This window comes from Neolamprologus brichardi, chromosome 5 (assembly GCF_056152115.1).
Source record: "Neolamprologus brichardi isolate AB-2024 chromosome 5, ASM5615211v1, whole genome shotgun sequence".
Taxonomy (NCBI): Eukaryota; Metazoa; Chordata; class Actinopteri; order Cichliformes; family Cichlidae; genus Neolamprologus; species Neolamprologus brichardi.
Genome location: NC_142108.1, coordinates 26,373,838 through 26,388,166, shown reverse-complemented (window position 1 = coordinate 26,388,166; position 14,329 = coordinate 26,373,838). Strand labels below are relative to the sequence as shown.

At 37.6% G+C, this 14,329-nt stretch overlaps 1 protein-coding gene across 1 annotated transcript in view; it reads right to left on the bottom strand.

Annotated features, from left to right (window-relative positions):
* Window positions 1–11,324: 11,324 nt before the first annotated feature.
* LOC102799650 (plexin-A2-like) overlaps window positions 11,325–14,329 on the bottom strand; it is an 83,026-nt gene continuing 80,021 nt past the window's right edge. The window contains exon 32 of the mRNA XM_006782885.2: window positions 11,325–13,722. The gene's annotated coding sequence lies outside the window, so the exon portion shown is untranslated. The remainder of the gene's footprint in view (window positions 13,723–14,329) is intronic.

Sequence of the window (14,329 nt, the reverse complement as noted above, 5' to 3'; positions counted from 1 at the left end):
TTCTGTCAGTTTTTATATAGCCACCCCCCTTCCTGCTTCACTAAGGCCCAGCCCTACACCCCGTCTTCCACTTTAACCCTTCATCTGTGCCCCCACCCTTCTAGCAGGCAAAAGGAAGGCAGACATAGGAAAAGCGAGTAATGAGATCTTGTTGGGGTGTTGTGTGTTTTTTAAAAAGCCCTCTGCATTCTTTAAATGCCTCTCGATGTTTAGATTATATGTGCATTAAAAAAGGGGTTCAGTGCTTGAGATATCCTTTATAGCAGTGCTGTATTGTGTGAAGTGTTTTGGTGATCACTGTTCATTATTTCATCCATTCTCTGACTGGGCAACAATGTCTGTTTGAACTGTGAACCCTGTCTGGACGGGAGCATTAATCCATTCACAATAAAAGGTGATAGCTCACAATAGGCTGTGACATTCAAGTCCTTAATAGGCTTAAAGAAATAGGCCGTGGAGCAGAATATCATACTCGAAACAAAGGTGCAATCCACTGTTATGTTAATAGCATTAATCCATTTCAGTGGCCTGCAGTCCTCACTACTCGGCAAGGCCATCAATCAATGCGAGTCTTGCCAGTAGTTGAGACACCACAGGATACGCTTAAACCTTTCACACTTCCACAAAGTCCTGAAAGCATCTAGCCCCCCTGCAACTTGAGGCTCTTTGCTTTACTTTTGTTTGCTTTCATGCTAGCGCTACTCATGCTCTGTGTGAATTGCACATCTGGAAACACTGGTGAAGGTATGCTAAATGAGTTGTTAAAAAAAGACCCACCCTAAGGCCAAGAGAAATGAGCAACAATAGTAAGTCGAGGAAATTCACATTCTCAAGGAACAGTCTTGTAACTTGATACCAGCAGTGCCCAAATCTCCCCTGTTCCTGTTTTAGCCCATCCTTCCCCCAGTCATTGAATTCCCTTCCTGTAACACCCCCACCCTCTGCAGACCTCTATCAAACATTGAGCTCAAACAGTGGGATGCTGAGGTGGGCAATTGGCTCCTTACTGTGAGCCCAAGATGAGCTTTTGCTGAAGAAAGAAAGCAGTGGTGTACTGATGGCCACAGCTGTAAGCCATCAGTCATGCCACCCCAGTAAAATATTAATTACACTGTTAGCTAGTTAAGTATTTCTTCTACTTGAGTCCTAATGAATCACAACTTGAGTAGTCAATGACAAGGAACAGATTTTACCGTTTCCCCTCCACAAATCACAACAGGAACAAAATAGTTTTTCTTGCCCATTGTATATGTTTTCTTCTGTAACATTTTATCCAATAAAGTTGACTTATTTCCAGTCATTTAAAGTCCTACATTTTATACTTTGTCTGTCATAGGGAGTTTATTCCCAGTTCAAAATAATCCTTGCATTTTACGCAGGGCTTGGTGCAGCCCCTCAGTTTATCAGCAGTTTAATAAAACCTGTTTTAGCGTCTCGCTGTTAATGCTCTTCTCTAACGTTCTTCAGTTTGAGAAGCTGCACCTTTCAAACAGAAGGTTTAAACAGATGATTGTTGGGGTTGCTGTTCTCTCTGACATTGTAGTAATCTAATAGTAGAAAAAAACTTTGACATGTAGCATTTAGAGCTCTATACACGAAGCTTTTGGCTCACAAGGATTACTTGTTGATCTAATTGCTAGAATCTTTGGATAAAACAAAGCCTATAGGAAATGTCCATTGTGAATTTTTAATATATAGTTTCTCTGAACCCTGTGTGCGTGCGTGTGTGTGTGTGTGTATCTCAGTTGTAAGCGCATTTTCAGATGTCATATTCAAGTTTTTGCTTTTTAGTTCTATAAATCATGTGCATACGCCTCGGAGCATGTGTGCTAAATGCTCTCTGAAATGTATGATGCACTGTCTCATGGGCAGAAATACTTTGCTTGTAGTTTCTCACAGTGAATCCCCTGTAGATTTACCCTGTACTTTAAAGACCACAAAAATCTCAAGCTGTTGCAAACCATTTTGTTTAACAATGTGTTGTTTTTTTCATTTGCATGCATTCTTTTCATTTCTTTTTTTCTCATTTTATTCAGTCAACACACACTTGCTTTCACATATACCTCACCTCCTTTTGCAATCAAACACAGTAAAAGAAAGCATGTTTGTCTTTTAGGCATATGTTAGACTAGATCATTGTTGGTAGTTAATTTCTCTTTTGTTAATGGTGTTTCTAAGGTTAAAATTAGCCAAAGTGTGCTGAGGAAGGTACATTTACCAGAATTTCACTTCTTTAAGGTGTTTCAGAAGCGTCATTGGGTTTTATCCATGGAAACTTGCTTGGTTGTTAATTGGATGGCTCTGATCACTGAGGCTAGTCTGGTGAATCAGATGAGTACTTTAAGCGGCAGATCCTCTTTACTTACTAGAGATCATATTAGAAGGATATTACCTGGATTATATTCTCAGAAGACATGTGCTTCTGAGATTATAAGAAAGCCTCTTTTAGCCTCTTTAAAAAGACAGAAGCTTTCTTTATGGTTTTGTTTAAAATGTGAATCTCAGTGGTTGACTACTAGGAATGTTTATTTTATTTTGTCTGGGAGCACAAGAACTCAGGGTGTCCACACGCAGTGGCTTATTTGTGTGAGCTCAGGCAGAGTTCTGAGCAGGAAGCTGTAAAATGACAACTCACCTAATGTTTTGGGAAAAACATTTTTTCCACCCATACATAATTACCAGCTCAATTTAGGAGATTAGTAGTTCTGTTCTGACTTTAGTCACGGAAACAGCTGAAAAGCAATTAACACACTTTGTAAAAATGAATTAAAGGATTTATTGTAAAACAAAACAAAATAGTGTGTTCTTAATTTAATTTAAATTTATTTATTTGTAAAAACATGCAGTAACACACAGCCACAAAAACACATACTATGTAATGCAGATTTTATGGCACTTTGAAAATGTGAGCTATAAAACCAATAAAGCTCACAGATTGGCTACCTCAGAGGGAGTCTGTCTTGAAGTGATTTCATGAGTGCAGGAGAGAGGGAAGCTGAGAAGGAGGGAAAACTTTGGGAGGAGCAGAAGTGGGTGGAGATTTTGTTTCAAACTCCAGCAAATTTGGACCGTTACCTCTCTAGGCTGAGCAACGAGAGCCGCGCGGACAAATAACAAAAACAGTGTCACTCTTCCCAAAATGAAATATGCTTTCATTCGGGGCATTTCAGGGATGCATCCATGTGGCTGGGCTCAGTATTTCAGAAACTGCTCATCTGCTAGGATTTTCCCCTCTCTAAACTCTAGAGTTTAAAGAGAATGGTTTGAAAAAGAGAAAATATCCAGTAAGTGGCAGTTCTCCGGGCAAAAATGCTTTGTTGATGTTAGATGAGAATGGCCAGGCTGCTTCAAAGTGATAGACGGGCAACAGAAACTTAAATAGCCACTTGTTCCAACTGAGGTATGCACCTCAGTTGGATCCTTGAAAGAGATGCAACAGTGGAAGACCACACTGGCTGTCACTCCAGCTAAGACCTGAGACTGAGGCTAAAGTGTGCAGGGTCTAGTCTGGAGTTTTCAAATATAATGCAAGTTGTTTAATTTTTTTTTTGTTAACTGTCAATAAAAAAAGTTACATCCTTACATTCTATAAAATTAGCTGAAATGTATTGTCACATAATTACTAGTTAACAATAACAGAAATTGTAACCTATCCTATCCTGATGTGAACACACATTCAGTCTTTTTTTTGTTAACATGTATGAATACAAAGCCAACAAAAAACAAAGTTAAAAACCAGAGAGACCCTTAAAGTGATGGAAATGTGGAAAGTGTGGAACCACTTAGAAATGGAGTCTGCGAGCCTAACTGCTCATCATAGCTGTTAAAGAGACGCTGGGGTCAGCATTCACTCAGCTTTAACATCACCATCACCCAGAGTTCTTAGCTAACTTTGTGTCAGCATGGAGTCTGTGCAGCTGTTTACAAAAGAGCTGAAGTTGTGTTTGAAGTATGATGCAGTTTTTTTCTGTCCTGCAGAAAATTCTATTGTCACTTGGTTCATTGAAAATAAAAGTAATGTTCATGTCTCTCTGTTCAAATACTCCTGAGTTTTTTTTTTTAATTTCTTTTGAAAAATTTAAAGCTATAAATCACTCCACCATTTTCCTCTTCCTGCGCACAAACTGAAATCAGCTAACTGAAGTGCAAGTACACAGGAAGAAACGAGGATGCTTTTTCCCCCCATTTCTAACCATCTGATGTGCAGCTGGTTGAAGAATCTTTGTTACACAAGTAAAGACAGAGCTGTAACCTTGATTGCTGAAATTTAGTCCAGTCAAGATGTTTCTCTAAAATATGTAATGTGATTATAGGAACACGTTACTTTGGAGCGTGCTACACCGAACGCTGAAGGTGGCTGAATCATGTGCTTGTTGTAACATATCTGCTGAAATGTATGCTCATCTCTACTATATTTCTGTGGTATTTGCTTTTTTTATACTTTATATTTTTCTGTTAAAGACTGCTGCAGCCGCTGTTGATGTGGCTGCTCAGTGGAAGTGTGTGGGCAAGTAACATTACCAGCACATAGCCAAAGCCACTGTCAGCATAAATACTGTACACTCTCAGTATGTTTTAGCTACTCTAGGGTGTACATAAACCAGAGTTTCCAAATGTTGTATATCATCTACTAACCCAGAAAATGAAATAAAGCCTCCCGTTAACCTGTCATTAGAGCGCTGCAGTGATGAGAGGCGGTAAGACACTGTTAATTATATTGCATGGATCTGTGTTTTCTTTTATGCCTTGGGACAGCAAACAATATGCGCAGCATTTGGAAAGCATTTAAACTAAAACTTGGACCCGTTGAGAGGCCAATTGGCATGCGCTTCATAAGGGCTACAGCGATGTGTTGGAAATCTTACTTCTCACATACGCAGAAGAGAAAGTCTCTCACTTTTAACTAGGTTAGAAGTATAACGTCTACAGATTAACCATAGGGTCTCTGATTGACCAGTCAAAATAGCTTCACACAGAAAAACAGTTCATCACAAAAATAAAAAAAAATCTGATACTCACTGAAGTTGTACTAAATTTTATCATTAATTATTATTAATATTTCTTGTTTTTTCTTTTCTTTTCTCTTTTTGACATTTACATGTATGTTGCCGTATGATATATATATATCTGGCTTTGATGCACAGATTTATGCACGCCGTCTTAGTTACCCAAAAGGGCTCATTAATTGTATTTATTAGAGTTTGAAAATGATGTCATTTTTATGTATTGAAAAAATGACCAGTGATACAGTTGTCCCAATTTATACAGTTTATACCTTCACAGTACAGTTGCACTAGTTTCTCTTCTCCCTGTCCTGTGAGTGCTCTTTCTCAAACAGACATAGGTGAAATGAAATCTTTTTAGTTGCATTTATTGCAAACTGATTTGTTACTATGCCAGTGAAAGTTTCCCACGTGTTTATGTTAAACTCAAGATAATAAGTCAAGTCAGAAGGGGAAGCTTCTTCTTTTCTCAATCACTTCTGTCATCCAAATATTCCTGACACATGATGCCATAACCACAGAACAACAAAGAATTTAATTGAATTTATTAGCGAACTGCCAAATTACCTTATATAATTTTTGGAATAATATTCAGTCAAATTATTAGATTTCTTTATTTCCTAGTCCAGTTGTCGTCAACTACATTTATCCAAGAGACAGAATTTTCTCAGCAGGCACTGTGAGGGGCCAGATGCTCTTTTAAAATAAAATGAATATTGTATCCCAGGTAATATATTATTATTTGATTATACTAACTTTCCTCCTAGGTTTATGTTAGCCTTCGTCAATGTTAAAAGACTCGCATTACTTATACCGCAGAAACCCACTAGAGGGCGACTGCAAGATTTTAGGCTTCGTATTTATGAGGCTGTCAAGCACATGCAGTGTTGTAGTTTATGGAGTACACTGGCAGGAGAAAGGCCTTCTGAATGTATGTCAAGCGTGAAAAATTGCACTCTTGAAGAGCCTTAGTAGAAAGTTGATGCAGAAAACTGCAGATTTAATGAAGACTGGTCTAGTGAACATGTATTCATGGTGTTAGTGTTCACATTACAGCTATAGCATACGTATGAGACCGTCTCATCCACTCAGAAGTGGAAAAAGAAAAACAATGATTTGCATGTTTGCAGTATTTATGAAAAGCTGTTATGTTTCCAGTATTTATCTTCGATGTTAATTTTACTTGTTTCCACAAAGTGACTTCCATAAAGTGCTTTATGGAAATGATTAGGGTAGATAATTTGCAGATTTTGCATTAATATTTAAAGGTAGTTTTAGTTTCATTGACCAGTAACTTTCATCATAGTTTTTGTCAACAGCCTTTGTCAACAATAACTAAATAAATGCTGAAAAAAGAATTCTAATTGAAATCGAATCAGAACTAAGTTGTGTAAAAGGGAGGGAAACAGTATAACAAAAATAAAAAATAGACTTAAACTAAAAGAATATATTTGCCTAAGTTATGATTTAAACCAAATGATCTTTTAATTCAGTTTTGTTAAGCTAGTTTATATGTTTATATGTACTTTGTCAAGACATACAAAGATAACTACTGTGAAACGTTTGGACAAACCTTCTCATTTAAGGTTTTTTTCTTTATTTTGATGACTATTTACATTGTAGATTCTCACTGAAGGCATCAAAACTATGAATGAATACATGTAGTAAACAAAAAAGTGTGAAATAACTCAAAACATGTTTTATATTTTAGATTGTTCGATAGCGACCCTTTGCTTTGATTACTGCTTTGCACACTCTTGCTCTTGGCATTCTCTCAATAAGCTTTGTGAGGTTGTCCCCTGAAATGGTTTTTCAACAGTCTTTAAGCAGTTCCCAGAGATGCTGAGCACTTGTTGGCCCTTTTGCCTTCACTCTATGGTCCATCTCATCCCAAACCATCTCGATTGGGTTTAGGTCAGGTGACTGTGGAGGCCACGCCATCTGGTGCAGCACTTCATCATTCTTCTTGGTCAGACCGCCCTTACACAGCCTGAAGGTGTGTTTGGGGTCATTGTCCTGTTGAAAAATAAATGATGGTCCAATCAAACGCAACCGGATGGGATGGCATGTTGCTGCAGGATGCTGTGGTACACATGCTGGTTCGGTGTGCTTTCAATTTTGAATCACTCCCCAACAGTGTCACCAGCAAAGCACCCCCACATCACACCACCTTCTCCCTTCTTTATGGTGGGAACAATGCATGTAGAGACCATCCATTCACCTTTTCTGCATTGCACAAACACACACGGGTGGAACCAAAGATCCCTGACTTCTGCACAACATAACTGATGGTCCCAACCCCATTAAGAAGGCAACAAATTCCAAAAAGGAACCCTGACAAGGCCCACCTGTGAAGTGAAAACCATTTCAGGTTACATCATCATTAAACTCATTGAAAAAGGCCAAGGGTTTGCAGCGCTTCAACAAAGCAGAGGGTGGCTAGTTTTTTTTTTCTTTTCTACATAACTCCATTGATTTTGCTTTTTATATTTGATATCTTCAGTATGTATCTACAATTTATAAATACCATTAAATGAGAAGGTGTGTCCAAACTTTTGACTAGTAGTGTGTGTGTATATATAACACCCTTTAAAGTCTACATATATCATGGTAGTTATACTGTCATTTTTACATGATGTTACAATCTTTGAATTGGCCCCTTGATAGTCCAGCAACTAGTGATTACCCATGTAATTGAAGGTGTATATGCAGTCCAAAGTGTAAACTGCCCCTCGCCTTATTACAGCTTGGATAGGCTTTAGTATTTGAGTATCAGTTTTTTTCATAACCCTACTACAACCTACATATGCTGCACAGGTATCTACAATATTGAAAAAACAAAACAAAAAACAAAAATAAAACAGGTTCCATGGTGATTTTTAGTATTCTAGTGACATCCCTATGTGCAAACATGGCAAATAGCAAATTATATATAATCATTAGTTCAGTTAACTTAAGGTAATTAAGGTTACATAAAAAAGTTCAAATGTAAACATAACCACACAACAAACTGACCATTGTTTAATCACCACAGCCTACCCGGGTATTGTTGATGTCCATCACTTTATCACTGCAGTGTACACAGTTTCTAATAGTTGCTTGAAATATGATAATGAACCATGTCACAAAGGTCAAATCACGAACATGATGATGAGTTCACTGTACTCAAATGGCCTGCACAGTCACCAGATTTCAGGCCAAAAGTGCACATTTGTGATGTGGTTGATATGGATCATGGATTTGCAGCTCATAATGACGCTGTCATGACCGTAATAACTAAAATCTTTGAGGAATGTTAAAAATAATAATAATGGATTGCATTTTTATATAGCGCTATTCCACTATTCATTCACTCTCACATTCAGACACTGGTGGAGGCAGCTACAGTTGTAGCCACAGCTGCCCTGAGGCAGACTGACAGAAGCGAGGCTGCCATATCGCGCCATCAGCCCCTCTGGCCATCACCAGTAGGCGGTAGGTGAAGTGTCTTGCCCAAGGACACAACGACCGAGACTGTCCGAGTCGGGGCTCGAACCGGCAACCTTCCGGTTACAAGACGAACTGCCAACTCTTTGAGCCAAGATGTGAATGTTTTCAGTTAAATCTGTGCCATGAAGTATTAAGGCAGTTATAAAAACTAAAGGGTATGTGTATATATGTATGTGTGAACAAATACAATCTCAGGTGAAAGTACTGACAGTTTTTTGTCACTAATACATGTTTACTCTTTTCTTGTTTCCCATGTCATATTTTGGAGCCTCTCACATCTACTATTTTCCATGAAAGAATTAATAATCCGTATTTTGTCCCTGCCTGTGATGATCATTTTCACCAGAAGATGGCATTAGTAGACTAGTGTGAGGTCCAGATCAACCAAATGGGCATTAGATCCCTTAGTACATCATTCCTTTGCTTTGTGCTTATAAATATATGTATATGTAATATGTGTGAATATTGCCTTGAACTATTTTCCACTTTGTCCTATAAAAAGAATTAAGCTATTAGTTTTAGTAGGCGAATAAGAGAGTATGACTGTGGAGTTGCTAGTGGACAAATGAAAAATTACTTCTGCAAATTGAAGAAATAAAATGTCGTCATGGATGAGCTCATCTAATAAATCGTGAATGAAGCTGTTACTGATAGCAGTTATGGTCCTTTAGGATTTATTCTACACAGTTAAGAGGTTTTCTTTTCCAAGTATAGACAACTTTTCTTTGTCATAAGAATGAACAAGCATCATTTACATGATTGTGTGCACACTAATAATTATTTAATCAAAGCAGCTGGAGGCTAATGTTTAAAGCACTCAAAAGCTTGAAGGTTGCATTCGAGAGATGCTCAAGGAAATGTGACCCGTGAATCAGTTCTATTAAAGAAAAGTATCTTTATTTAATGAATGGGGTGATCTTATCACCTAGCTAGTGCCTTATCCCACTTTATGCTTAAGGAAAGTCCATTAAGTATTTACACCTGCTGTGCTGAATTGTTCGCATTAGCTCAAGTGCACAGAAAGTCCAAGGAGGCCTCCATTCAGCATTCCTTCTGCAGAAAGAGCTGTCTTAAAAATCAGCAGTCTGTGCATAAGGCCACTTTCCTCATTATTTTCTGACTACCTAGAGAAGCTGATGATCTGTTATATTACTTTACCTCAGACTAATTACATCAATCAGGCGTCCAAGCAGAATGAGATATTATGACAACTTAAGTTTTGGTTTTTTTTAAATGAAAAGTGATTGTTGTCTGATGACAATAGTTGCTCTATAAACTTGTCGTGTACCATCCTATAGCACACAGTCTATCAAGTTGATATCCTGCAGCTTTCTCAGCTGTCAGTAGAAGAGGTCTGAGTCCTAATGATCCTCCTCGAATGTGTGCGAGGGGGAATTGTTGGCAACTGAGTGTCGGCACTCTGACAAGTAAAGAGTGAAAAAGGGCAAGATGAGGGGTTAGAGCCTGGCAGGTGTACAGAGGACCCTTTTGATACACTGATCATAACCGATATGAGTCCGACAGGTTTGAGTTGTGGAGTCTGGATATTACTGCAAGCCCCCCACACCTGGTTTCTGCTTGTCCGGAGCTTTGCGGGTTAAACATGAACAATGCTTGTAGCAAAGACTCACAAACTTCATATATGCTTGTCACATGCCGTACTACATCACCACAATCACGGTAGTACAAACTGTACTTTACATACTTTTGGTGTGTTTTATGCATTTCAAAGGGGCTTGTTTACATCACTTTTGTATTAGTTTCATTTTTAGTAAAGTTACATTAAAGTCTTGAGCTCATAGAGAGATGATTGGCTGTTTTTGGCTCATGGCAATAGTTCAGACTCCCTGAAACGGCATTGCTTCCTGATTAATTCAAAAAGGGGAAGGAACAGCATTATCATTACTTGATCATTCTCCACACATTTGTTTTCTAGTTCCAGGGAAATATCCCAGCTGGAGGCCATTACTCTACAGGTCTTTGCTGATTTGTGAAGTAGGCTTTACCTTTGTTGGGTCTGGAAATACAACACCCTCTTCCTGTGGAACACTGTAAAGCAACACAACCATGAGCACTTAAATTCAACAAAAGCATCTTTTTAAAATGGTATTCTGATTGCATGACTAAAAATTTCCATCTGGTAATTATGGTTATAGGCTTATAATAATACGATATTTAAAATAATAACATTGTGCTAGTGTTGAAATAGGCACTCTTTTACTAAATAATGGCTTTCATTAAGAAGCAAATCTAGTAAAACACGTATTAAAAAACCCTATTTAAAAATATTTTGAGACTTTGCTGGAGGGCTAATATTATCTGCTTGTGGGTCAAACACTAAAAAGGATGAGTGATGTATGTTCTCGTGGGATTTGAGTTTATCCCTGTGACATCACCGTCTTGCAAAGCCTTCCCGTGAAAAGTCAATAAGTTTAATTATTAAAGTGGAATGCTAATGGTCCACTAATACCATAAAAATAGATTATCCAGTTATGTGTGGCAGAGTTTTGATTGGGTTAAAAATGACTTCACCTCTACCATCAGCAGTATTTTGTCAGAGAAAAAAAAAGCACTGTGCAAATTAAGTAAGTCATATTATGATGATTCTGATGTTTCATGTGGTTAAAAATGCAGAACTGTAAACTATGTATAATGAAGTACGATGAAAGGCAAAGAAATTTAGTTAAATGTTCTTAAATAAAGACAATATTTGACCTATTACAGCCAGGACTTGGGATGTAGTACCCTTTTAATACAGAGAAAATGCATAATCATGTTCAGCCTGATTATTTTAAAAGAAATATCACCACAAATTAGACAAAAATGCAAAAATCATTTTCATTAGCTGCGCATTTAATGTATAACAACAGTACAAAGTGAATCTTTTGCTTGCAAAATAGGAGTGTTTTTTATGTACAGTATTTATACAGTAATATATAGTTTAAAAAAACATTACAGCTTAAACATCTGACAGTTTATTGCACAACACATTTATAAATTATCATCATCAAACCACACATGAAACTGATGAATTCTGTCATATTTCAACATTTAACAGGAAATGTACTTATTATTTATCGTAGTTCATCTTGTTCTTGTAGATAACATGATTCAAGGTCTTGTGGGGGATAAATGAACTCCATTGGTATTGAAATGTTAAGAAGATAGCAGTAATACTTCCAGAGACTTTATAAGAAGCCTCAAGCATAAAAAGGCATTTGTTTCCTCATCGTAAATTGGTGAAACAACCAATCAGAACTAAAACTGTGAAGTAGTCATGATGTCTCAGATTATTTTTTTCTTTTTTTTTCTCTTTTTTTTTTTTACAGTTATGCTGAAGTTTAGATAATTATTTTAAAGTTTAGATATGGCACTATAACTACAGGAGCAGGGGGGGACAACGAGCAATCGGGTAAAGTGTACACTGGAATGCAAAATAAAACTGGAATAAAACGTGAATTCTACGTTAAAGCACGAAAACAGTAAGGATATAAAGCGTCACTAGTGCTGTGAAGCAACAAACAGACTTTACAAGAACCCACTGCTGGACCAGTCACATATACCGTTAATCATATATCCACTCTGTTTAAGAAATATAAGAGCACCTGCTTTACACTGAGCTGAATCCCGATCCAGATCGCCTGTTTTGAAGGTGAAAAAAATCAGACTTCAGCTTTTAACCTGCATTTAGTTTCCACATTATGCTCAAAGTGGATTCATTTGGTAAATCAAAAAAGCATCAAGGCCTTTATCTAATCTAGTTTGACCAGATTACTTGACAGGAGCTGCAGGTGTTCTTGGTATCTTGTACACCGAGTGCATTTCAAGTATCACGCTAAATGTAAACAATGACTGATGAGACTGGAAGGGTGGGTGCTGTTGGCCAGGTTAGGCTAATCTGATCCACTTTCAGGCTTATAGCATCATTAATCATGCTTTCTACTGCAGTTCAATTTGGTCCCCACTTATCTTTGAATGGCTGAATTACTGGTCTATTGATCATCACTGTAAAAAAAAAATTTCCTATCTCAAATGGGATCTTTTCCGTACAATGGCATGTATTATTAATAGCTTCTACAGGAGCGTTTAATATGAATGAAACATGAGATATATTATATTTGGCACGAAGAGCCAGGGATTGGGTCTGAAAATATCTACACATATTTCAAATTGGAAAGTAATGATGTCTTGGTGTTGGATTATTAAACAGCCAGACCCTAAACCTATAAGCGACAAATCTGTTGTATACTGCTTTCAAAACCCAGTAGTTCAGACAATCATCATTAAATGAAAAAAAAAAAGATGTTTTATGATGTCACATATGATGGAAATCCTCAAGCAGCAAAATAAAAAGTAATTTTGCTGAAATCTTAAGTGTTCTCTCTCTTAAGCCTTTAAAAACTAGACTTGGTGCAAGCTGCACATCTCTGCTCCGAATGGCAACAAATGGCGATGTCACTCCAAGTTTGTGATATGTAGTGCGAATAAGTGTCCTTCATGTTTGACATATAAAAAGAACTTTGAGTCTTGTCCCATTAAATTGGCTCCTGTCTTTGAGCTCCTCCAGTGACTTTTCAAGTTGAGTCATTCTTTATTAAGTGGTGTTCTCTTCAGAGCCATGCCACACACACACACTTAGTATAACCACCGACTACAAAGGCAAACCATTACCCAGCGGACAAGAATTGGCGGAAAATTCAGCAGCCGTGATGGCCTCAATCCTCCTTCTCTCTCCCTCTATAGTAGTGTTTTAGAAGTTGGATGTTTGCCTTTTGGAATTTCTTCTGAAAAATGACATTGGATTCAAAAGTCTTGCTTTGGGACGTTCTGCTGTTTGATGTGTGCTGTGGTTTGCGTATGTACATTTGTACGCGTGTATTTATCCACGTGTAACTGTCAGTTTGTATACAGTAGGTCCATTAAAACTGCAGTCTCTCTGTGCACAACAGTTTGTGTGTATGCGTGATTGAATGTATCCGCACATGCATACCAGAAGTCGGTTGATTTCCACATCTGAGAGGCATATGTGTTTATAATTCCCCTGTTATGGTATATTTTAGTGTCTGTGTATCATGTGTGCATACAGAATGTGTTTATGTGTGTATATGGAAGTATTTATGATCGTGTGTGTTTCTCAGCTCTCTGTGGACAAAGCTGAGATGATCTGCTCCACTTTATACGCCAGCTTCTGCTTTTGGGCCTGTTCATCCTGCTCCAGTGCCTCAATGATCTAAAACACACAGAGATATAGGCCATAAGGACACAAAGCATGTCACCGGTCAGCTGTAGTGAATTAGCACATACACGTTATGTCATGGGGTCAGATTTTGTTTTGGATTTTATTTAATTTTTGTTTATGATTGTGTTGTTTCCTTCTTTGTTCTGAATGCATTACTTATGTTTGACCGCTGACTCAACGCTAATAAGTTTCACTCAATCCTTGTTACCTTACTATGTGTATATAGTTTGTCGCATAAATTAGTTTTGCACATTTAGCTGACAACAGAAGCAATTTGAAGACACACACTTTGTGTTCCTGGAAATTGTTAGCGGCATTCTCAGTAATTATTTTATTGGTTAATTGAAAATCACCCAGCATATTATCACAAAATGAATTCATTAAATTAGGCACAGTCTGTTTTGTTTTTGGCCCGTTTGATTACAGCAATCAACCATGACCTTTACGAGGGCTCAAAATTAAAACCGTGTTTTGGTAAGTTGTTAGCAAACAGTTGCCTGTCCGCACACCCAGCATTCACAGAACAAGACTGGCGTGTATTAAGAGATGTATTTGTGTCCAGCTGACTAATTTAACTCCAGTATTTTCTCTACTTTTG